We start from the raw sequence: 8,966 nt of genomic DNA, 5'->3' as shown, positions 1-8,966 counted from the left end.
TCCCGATGAGACAATGCTTAGGCGCTTTAAGCTAAGTGAGACGATCTTTCATCAGGTCGATCACTTTATGTAATCAAGCCGATTACTAAAAATCGTGTCAAATTGCTCAGAGGGGCTAACTGGCGTACCAAGGAACCCAAAGATATATTGCATAAGGTTGGAACAACAGTACTGAGTGGCTGAATGTTCTGGCGCCACTGAAATAACATCAGCGCCACTTATCTGGCTGTAGCGCCAGACGCTGGAGCTAGCGCTAGGCGCTAAAGCCTATCCACTAACGCCAAGGTCTGACGCTTGGCTCTAGAGTCGGGTTTTACTTAAATACCCTTCTCTTCCTCATTTCCGTTGTTGTTGTTCGTGTTTCTTGCTTAAGAATTTCCAGAACTTCAATTCACTCGTTCTTGCTCGTTTCTCAACCAAATTCGCTCAAATTTGTTGCAAATCAAAGCTTATTCCATCCATTTTCCTGATCTATGTAAGTTTTCTTCAAACTCACACCGGTTTTAATGAATTTTGCATGTGTTTATTCATGAATTTCTTGAAAATTCAAAATTAGAATTGCTTAATTCTCTTTGTTTATCAAATTTTATGCCATGAAATTGCTTGATTATGTTTATATATTTCCTTGGGAATAATTTGAGACTTGTTTGACTCAATTTGGTGAAGAAATGAACAAGTCACCATTGTTGAACCTCTTAAGGTCGGGAAAACAATGTGGCTTGTTCTTGATGATTTTGCTCGCAATTCTTGTCCAATTTTTCACAATAATTACTATAGTATTGCAAGAAATTGTTTGATTGCTTGAAAAATGTCGTGTATGCTCAATTTGAATTTGTGCTCTGTTTTAGTACTACGTACTTTGTTTTTTGCGAACATAATATCATGCGGCTAGGCGAACCTTAGATACCATAGAACCTTAATTTATAATGATTCTACACAATGTAGCATGGCTAGATAACGAGGCTCTGGTTCACGGTCCCGAGACGTTCGACGGGAGCATGAGCCCGTAGAGGACGATGCCGAACCGTCCACTTCGCTCAGTCAACTCCCTAAGTGGGATGAGCGAACCTTGTACTTTTCCCCCGTCCACCATATCTCTGAGAGGGTGAGACGGGGCATCACTGTTGAGAGGACACGCTGTCATGGTTCCGATTGTGACGACTTGGGCGATCTATACAAGATATACATCGCCAGAGACGATCAGACAAGACTTCTATGGGAGTCTTGCGGGCTTACTGCACTGTTCGAGACCTCCGAGGCCATGGTTTCCTCTAGCGAGGGTCATCATGTAGTCTGTGCTCTGGTGGAGTTCTTTTGGGACACCACCAATACTTTCCACTTCCCCTGGGGTGAGATGATGGTTACTCCTACCGACTTCAGTCTCATTACGGGACTGGAGTTTAGCTTCGTGCCACTGCCGTTCGACAGCGGGATCGACATCTTTTCTCCTGAGGTCGTGGAGCTGTTAGGTCCGATTGCTATTCGGGCTCGAGCTGAGGTAGAGTCGACTCAGTTTAGCGCTAGGGGGATTCGCTGATCGACTCTAGCAGCGGCTTTTGATGATGGTGCGACTACCCGAGAACAGCGGGTGCGCATCTTTGCACTTATCTTACTGTCAGGGACGTTCTCCCCTGACAAGGGTAGTAGGGCGCTGCTTTACTACCTTCTGGTCGTCCGCGATCTACACCGGATCGGGACTTACGACTGGGCCAGCTTGGCCTAAGCTGATTTCATCCGAGCGTTGCGGGACTCGTGTCGACATCAGTCTTTCGGGGCGAATGTTGCTCTGTCCGGCTTTTGGAGAGTCGTAGAGGTATACTTTATTCCCTATAAAGTTTAGCTCTACATTTTAATTAGCACTTGCTGATAACTTTAGCTTCTTGTAAATCTGGTTCTACGAGTACTTCCCCTCAGCTGCGTCGGTGAGACCGTCGCCGCGCAGGCTTTCAGTTAACGCTTCCTGGGGCAGCCGCCGTGTGGGGATGTTCACTGCCTATGTCCGAGATTGGATCATCTCGGTATGATTTTTTTCTTATTTGACATTTTGTGATTGCTTGGCTGGATTTTTGCCTGATTGACGCTCTTTGCAGGAGCCTGAGGTGCTGTACCGACCGTGGGTCGACTTGGCAGTCCCTGGGTTAGCCGCGCAGTATTCTGCGGAGCGTCGCTATTTCTAAGGGACTTATGGAGCGGCTGCATATCTTGGAGAGAGGGTTGCTATTCAGCATTCCTCAGATACCTTTGTCGTTCCTGGTCCTCCACCACGTCACATGTTTAATGCCACGAGGTTGGTGAGCATGTCAGAGGGAGCTGGTACCCCTTGGCGATCTTACACGATCCCTGGGCGATGCTATGGGGAGGAGCTACTGTCGTTGTTAGCTCCAGTTCCTGTACCTGCTGAGGATATGGCGGTACGATTTTCAGCTTTTACCTTTCGTTAAGTAGCCCCCAAGTAATGCTTTACTGATTTTGTTTTTCCTTGTCAGGATGATGTTGCAGAGTTTGTGCCACCCCGTATGTCTATCCATTATCAGGGGACATATGGGTCGATTAAGGAGATGATTCCTCCGGCTCCTAAGGACGAGCGCTTTGTGGAGCGGTCGATTCCTCGCCACCAGACTTGGGTAAGCTTGTTTATTTGCAACTTTTTGTCCATATATGTTATGTATGTTTACTGACTTTATTTCTTTGACAGTTCTCACACGAGGTGGTTTCGGCGATGGCACGATGCATAGATGCCTTCCGGAGCCAGCTTGTCCGGATGAGAAACGTGGCTACCTGCCGTCGAGACGACGCTGTTCAGGAGGTAGTCTTCCCTTCATATGTTTTTGTATTACCGCTTCTATTTTGCCTGTTTTTGATTTTAATTTCTTTTGCAGGGTTAGCCCATTCCTTCTCGTACCCGCACGAGACCTGAGGTGCGGAGGGATCCGGCGAAGTCTAGCTCGAGACGTCGCCGCACTGGTTCGGGAGGTCAGGGCGGTCGTTCTGAGGCTGCTCGTACCGAGGCGGTAAAGGGCTCAGGCTTTTCCTCTTAGGGTGCACATGCTGTGTCGGTAGGCCAGGGAGAGGCTACCTCGGCTCTTAGAGGTGGTGGGATGTACCAGGTTGGCTCGTAATCGCAGCAGCCTCCGCAGCCTCAGCCTCAGGTTGATCTTGGGTGGACAGGTCCTGTGTTGAGCTTTCCTCCTCTCGAGGAGACTGGAGCTGGAGCCGGAGCTGGTGGAGAGGTTACGCGGTTCTATGAGATGATGGGTGTACGTCCCCCGGCGCCGTAGTTTATTCCTGTACTTTTTTATTATTTTATTTTGACTTTGTATAGAACTTTGCCTTTTATTAAACTCATTATTAGACATGTTTTGTATATACATACTATTATGAGTTTATTCTTTATTTATCATGTTTTTTAATTTTTTATTATTATTATGTGCATGTTTGTGTGTGCAAGGAAATGTGAAAAATAATTTTGCGCAAAAATTCCGTCATTTTTATTATTGATGGAGGGTATCCGACTTTCTCCCACAAAAAAGAAAAAATGAAAAATAAAAGTCAAATAAAATATTGGATTTATAAAAACTTTAAATTAGTCTAAATAAAATCAGAAAAATAATATAATTAATATAATAGCTATATTAATTAAAAGGAAGGAATAAATGAATATTTAGAAAAAAAATAAGGAAACCGTAAAGTCATTAGCAGACTCGAATCAAGTCAAAAACGCGGTTATTTAGAAAGCGCTTACGATGACACATATTGGCGCCAGCTGGCGCCACGCGTTTTGGTGTAGCGACAGGCGCTACACTTAGCGTTGGGCGCCACACTGGCGCTTCACTTAGCGTTGGGCACCACACTCTGGCGTCAGGCGCCAATAGTTGGCGTCTGGCGCTAAAGAGCGCTGACTTCGAATCCTTCTTGGATTAAAAATGCTCCGATTTTGTGCATAAATAGCCCCCTGCCCAGCCGATTCTCTTCATAATTTCATCAAATACAATATTTCTTATTTTTAGGAAAATAACATCATGTCTCTAGTCTCCAAAAGTTTTACCAACTACACCCATGAATGGTGTCGGTCTGTTAATGCCAAAGAGAGAAAATAATTAGATGTGTTTCACTTGGGGGGTATTTATAGTATCAAAGGGGTAGATCTTGATTCAGATTTTATTCATACCACTCTAGAATATTGGGATGTAGATACTCAGTGCTTTAGAATAGGGTATGATGAAATTAGCCCTTTGCCGGAAGAATTTGGTGCTATTTTAGGCTTCCCTGCACTAGATCTTGTAATAATCCCTAGAATAAATGAATATTATTATAAGGATTTTGAACGCTTCTGCAATTTAAAAGACAAAGATCTATCAAAAATAGTAGATGGTAGCATAGTTAATTTGAAAGAATTTGCTCGCCATTATTTTGATAGGCCTTATTCTGAATCTTTCCATGTTTATAGAAGAAGGGCTTTCTTGTTTTGCATGCTTAATCAATTTTTTCTAACTAGTGGAAAAATAATGAGGGTCAATCAATTATATCCACTGTTTTAGAACAAATTGAATCAGGGAGAAATCCAATGCCTTTAATAGTTGGAGAGACTATGCTTAGTCTTGATGAATTAAAGAGAAATCCAAAAAGCACCTTTTCGGGGCTCTCCAATTTTATTACAGGTAGAAAAATAATATTTTTAATTACAGAAATCAAAAATATATTTTTGTATAGTAATAATAATATATTTGCATTGCAATTTTTACAGATGTGGCTAATGGAAAGACTTGAATTAATTAGCCCTCCGGACAACATTGAGAAGTATACTCCAAATTGCTTCGTGAGAAGGAAGAAACGCTTCTCTAAGATGGGGCGCCATGAATGGAAGAAGGTCTTCGAGTCTTCTAATTTTGTCATCAAGTGGGTCATCCCTTGGTGGAAAATAGAAAAGATGGTTGGTGTCAACAAGCAACCTTTCTGCCGTCTTCCAAGCTTGTCCCGTATGACTTTTTATTATCCCTGCAGGGTAAAAAGACAATACGGTCTACTTTAGACTATTCCTTATGGCGATCTTCATCGTCCCTACGAGTTCCCTGTATCCCAGGAAGTAGACAAATTTGATGCTTATTGGAGCGCTAGACCTTTATGGGAAGTAATTACCCAAAAGGTTCCTCCTTCCTTGCCCAATGATGTGAAAAAGTGGCTTCTGAAGAAACCTTCAAAGGACATGAAGAAAAATCTGAGTAAAACTGACGTGAAGAGCCGTCTAGGTGACAAGGTGATTCCTGTTAAGGAACGCCTAGGTGAAAGAATTGAGTTCAAAACACCTATAATGCCTAAGAAGAAGAGTACTGCAAAAGATAAAGGAAAAAGGAAAGCTGACACCACATAAAAGAAAGCTTGGGTAGAAAAGAAGCATGCGGTCCTAGCTGAGGGGGAAACTATTTACTCCAAGATTGAATGCAGGTCCTCTAAAGGATGCCTACTAGCTAAGGTTATGGATAAGGAGGAAGAAGCAGACAAAAATTGGAAAAGGGCTAAGAAAGAGAAAGATTAAGAGCATTGCTTAATTTCCAATTATTAGACTTAGTTTATTTTTTATTTAAAGTTAATTCATTTAAGCTTTATTTAAATTCCATCAATAATGTAGTTTATTTTATTAATGAAATTCCAGCTTTTTAATTATTATTTACTTTAAAATTATTTTATTAAAGCAATGAAAACCGAAAAACACCGAAATATTCCCAGACTTTTAACTGTAAGCTGGCGCCACACTTCTGCGACTGGCGCCGGTTGCGGCAGTCTGGAGTCTGGCAACGGATGTCGTCGTCTGGCGCTAACGTGCATCGGCTGGCGCCAGGATGTTTTCCGTGACGCCGACGTTTCATCGATCTTCTGTCGAATTTTTTATTAATTTTGGGATGCGAGATTTTTTTAAATAAAGTGGCCGCACCCGTAAAGGGTTGCCTACGTATCCTTTCTTAAGGAATCAGGCCAAACGTAGTTCTCTTGAGTATCCTATTCAAGTAATTATGGGTAGTATTTCTTAAGTTGGTCAAGATTTGTCATGTTCGAGAACTCATTGTCATCCATATCAGTTAATTTTGCTGCACCTCCTGACAGAATTGTTTTGACAATGTAGGGTCCAGACCAATTAGGTCTAAATTTTCCCCTTGTATCTAAAACATATTTCCTTAATGCTTTTAACACCAAGTCTCCTACTTTGATGTTTCTTGTTTTGACCTTCTTATTAAAATGCCTAGCCATACGAGTTTGGTAACACTGAGTGTGATGTAGAGCTTCTAGTCGTTTTTCATCGAGTAGAATTAGCTCTTCATATCTTACTCTAGTCCATTCAACTTCATCGAGTTTGCTCTCTAATGCGATGCGTAGAGATGGAATCTCTTGTTCGACATGTTGTACGACATCCATTCCATATACCAAGGAAAATGGTGTATTTCCTGTTGATGTGCGAATTGACGTGCGGTAAACCCACAATGCGAAGTGAAGTTTGTCAGGCCAATCCTTATAATTTTCCGTCATTTTCTCGATGATAGTCTTTAGATTTTTATTAGCTTCCTCGACTGCTCCATTTGCTTGAGGCTTATAAGGGGAAGAATGATGATGTTGAATGCCATATTTTTGTAGCAATTCTTCACATTCGGCTTGAAAGTAAGTTCCATTGTCACTTATAATTTCATGTGGGACTCCGTATCGACAAATAATATTTCTCTCGATAAAGAGTGCTACATGTTTTTCAGTGAGTTTAGCGTATGATTGCGCTTCGACCCACTTTGTGAAGTAATCAATTGCCATTAGGATATATTCGTGGCCTCCTGTTCCTGGGGGAGTGATTTTGCCGATGATGTCAATTCCCCATGTAAAGAACGACCATGAAGACGTGTAGGTGTAGAGCAAGGATGGAGGAACATGTTGTAAATTGGCATAGATTTGGCACTTAGGGCATCTTTTTACGTATTGATGGCAATCCCTATTCATTGTAGTCCAATAATATCCTTCTCGCATTATCTTTTGGACTAACATTTTGCCATTTATGTGAGTTCCACAGATTCTTTCGTGGATTATCCTCATTGCTCTTTGGGCATCCTTTTTTCCTACACATCAGAGAGCTCGACCCTTAGGTACCCTTTTATGTAGCTCGTTTTCTATGAGTACATATTAGGAAGCCAAGAGTCTTAAAGCTCGTTTTGCTCTTTTGTCAGCATGGGGAGGGTATTCTCCTTTGGTGACATAATTGAGTATATCCGTATATGTAGACACCCATTTGTGTCTCCCCAAAACCAAACCCGGTGATGAGTACCTTTCAGGTCGAATCACAATCGAATGAAGCGAAAGTGTGGAAAGTTTAGTGTTGCGGATAGTTTTAATTTCTTTTCTCTTCTCTCTGTTTATGAAAACTTATTTTAAGAAAACAGCCAATCCAATTTGGTTGGTCCATGATATGGGTCCAATAGTAGTGTAGTTGGATGGGGCTTGACCAGAGCTTTCCAACGATATATTATAAGCCCAATTTCGATGAATATTGAGGAAGTTATGGCCAATTTACCAAACTGGGCCCGGTTTGAGCCTTATATGCGGCCCAATGATCTAGGGGAGGGACTAATATGATTTATCATTCCTAATGCAATTAGGAATGGTTTTAGTCTTCTAGATTCTTCTAGAAGGTTCTTTTCATTCCTAATTCAATTAGCATTGATAAATTGACTTTTGTTGACTTTTCAGAGTTTTAATTAAAATCAAAGAACATTTTTGAGGAAAAGATACGATTTTATCCTCCTGTACGACAAAATTTATCTGATTTTAGAAAACGCGTCAAAAACAGGACTAGCGCCTAACGCCAGACATTGGCTCCTGGCGCTGGCATTGGCGCCAGCTCTATTTTTCGTGCGCCAGATGCTCTGTTTTGATATTTTATCTTTTTGGCTGATTTCCCTATAAATAACGTATTAAAAACTCCGTTTTCATTCCTCAACGACCAGTTTTCAATTATAATCATTCACCTACGACCAGTTTTCATTCGCATTCATCAATTTTCTCATTCTCTTTAATCATTCACCATCTTTCTCTCTCTTTTTCTAAACTTGCATTTTACATACAAAATTCTGCATTCATTAGATTTAGAAACACCTAGCCATATTCGAAGTTGCCTTCGCCCTAGACGTGAAAGGTTTAATTTATGAGGGTTTGGTCCCAAATCTCTCTTTCAATTATTTAATTTAATTGTTTGTTTTATTATTTTCCTTGAAGTTACTAACGTGTGTATTTTGTCATTAGAAAGAGGTACGAGGCATCAAAGTAAGTGCTTTAATGGCTTTCATTGATGTTATGATGTAGAAATCATGTTTAAATTGTTATTTTGATTCCTAGTTTCATGTCTAGGTTTATTTTAATATTAAATATGATTGTTACGATACTTCCTATGTTCTTCCTGATATTTATGATTACTAGTATCATGTTAGGGTTAAAGCTTTGATTTTTATTGCTTAGTGACATGCTAGGGTTTGTTATTAATCTTGTTAGTATCATGCCTAGGATCTTGCTATTTTTATTATGCTTTAGCATGATTTATGATTATTTTTATAATTGTTTTGATTATGATTATAATTTAATTATTGCTATAATTATTATTATTATGATTAACATGATTATTATTATGATTAATATGATTGTTATTATGATGATTATTGTTATGATTATGATTATAATTATTATTTTGATTATTGTTATGATAATTATTATTATCATGATATTGATTATTATTATGTTGCTTGATTTATTTATTGTTATTGCTTGATCACACCTTTTATGCATGTTTAAAGGGAATTGGTACTTGTAATCACGCTTAACAAGATAATTAATAATCTTGTTTAGGGTTAATTTGATTATAATTCAAGTGATCTCCAATAATAGTTTTATTTGTGCATTAATATTCAACCAACATAGATAAACAGGTTTAGGGATAAACCTAT

This window comes from Chenopodium album, chromosome 8 (assembly GCF_948465745.1).
Source record: "Chenopodium album chromosome 8, dcCheAlbu1.1, whole genome shotgun sequence".
NCBI lineage: Eukaryota > Viridiplantae > Streptophyta > Magnoliopsida > Caryophyllales > Amaranthaceae > Chenopodium > Chenopodium album.
This window is presented reverse-complemented; position numbering follows the sequence as displayed.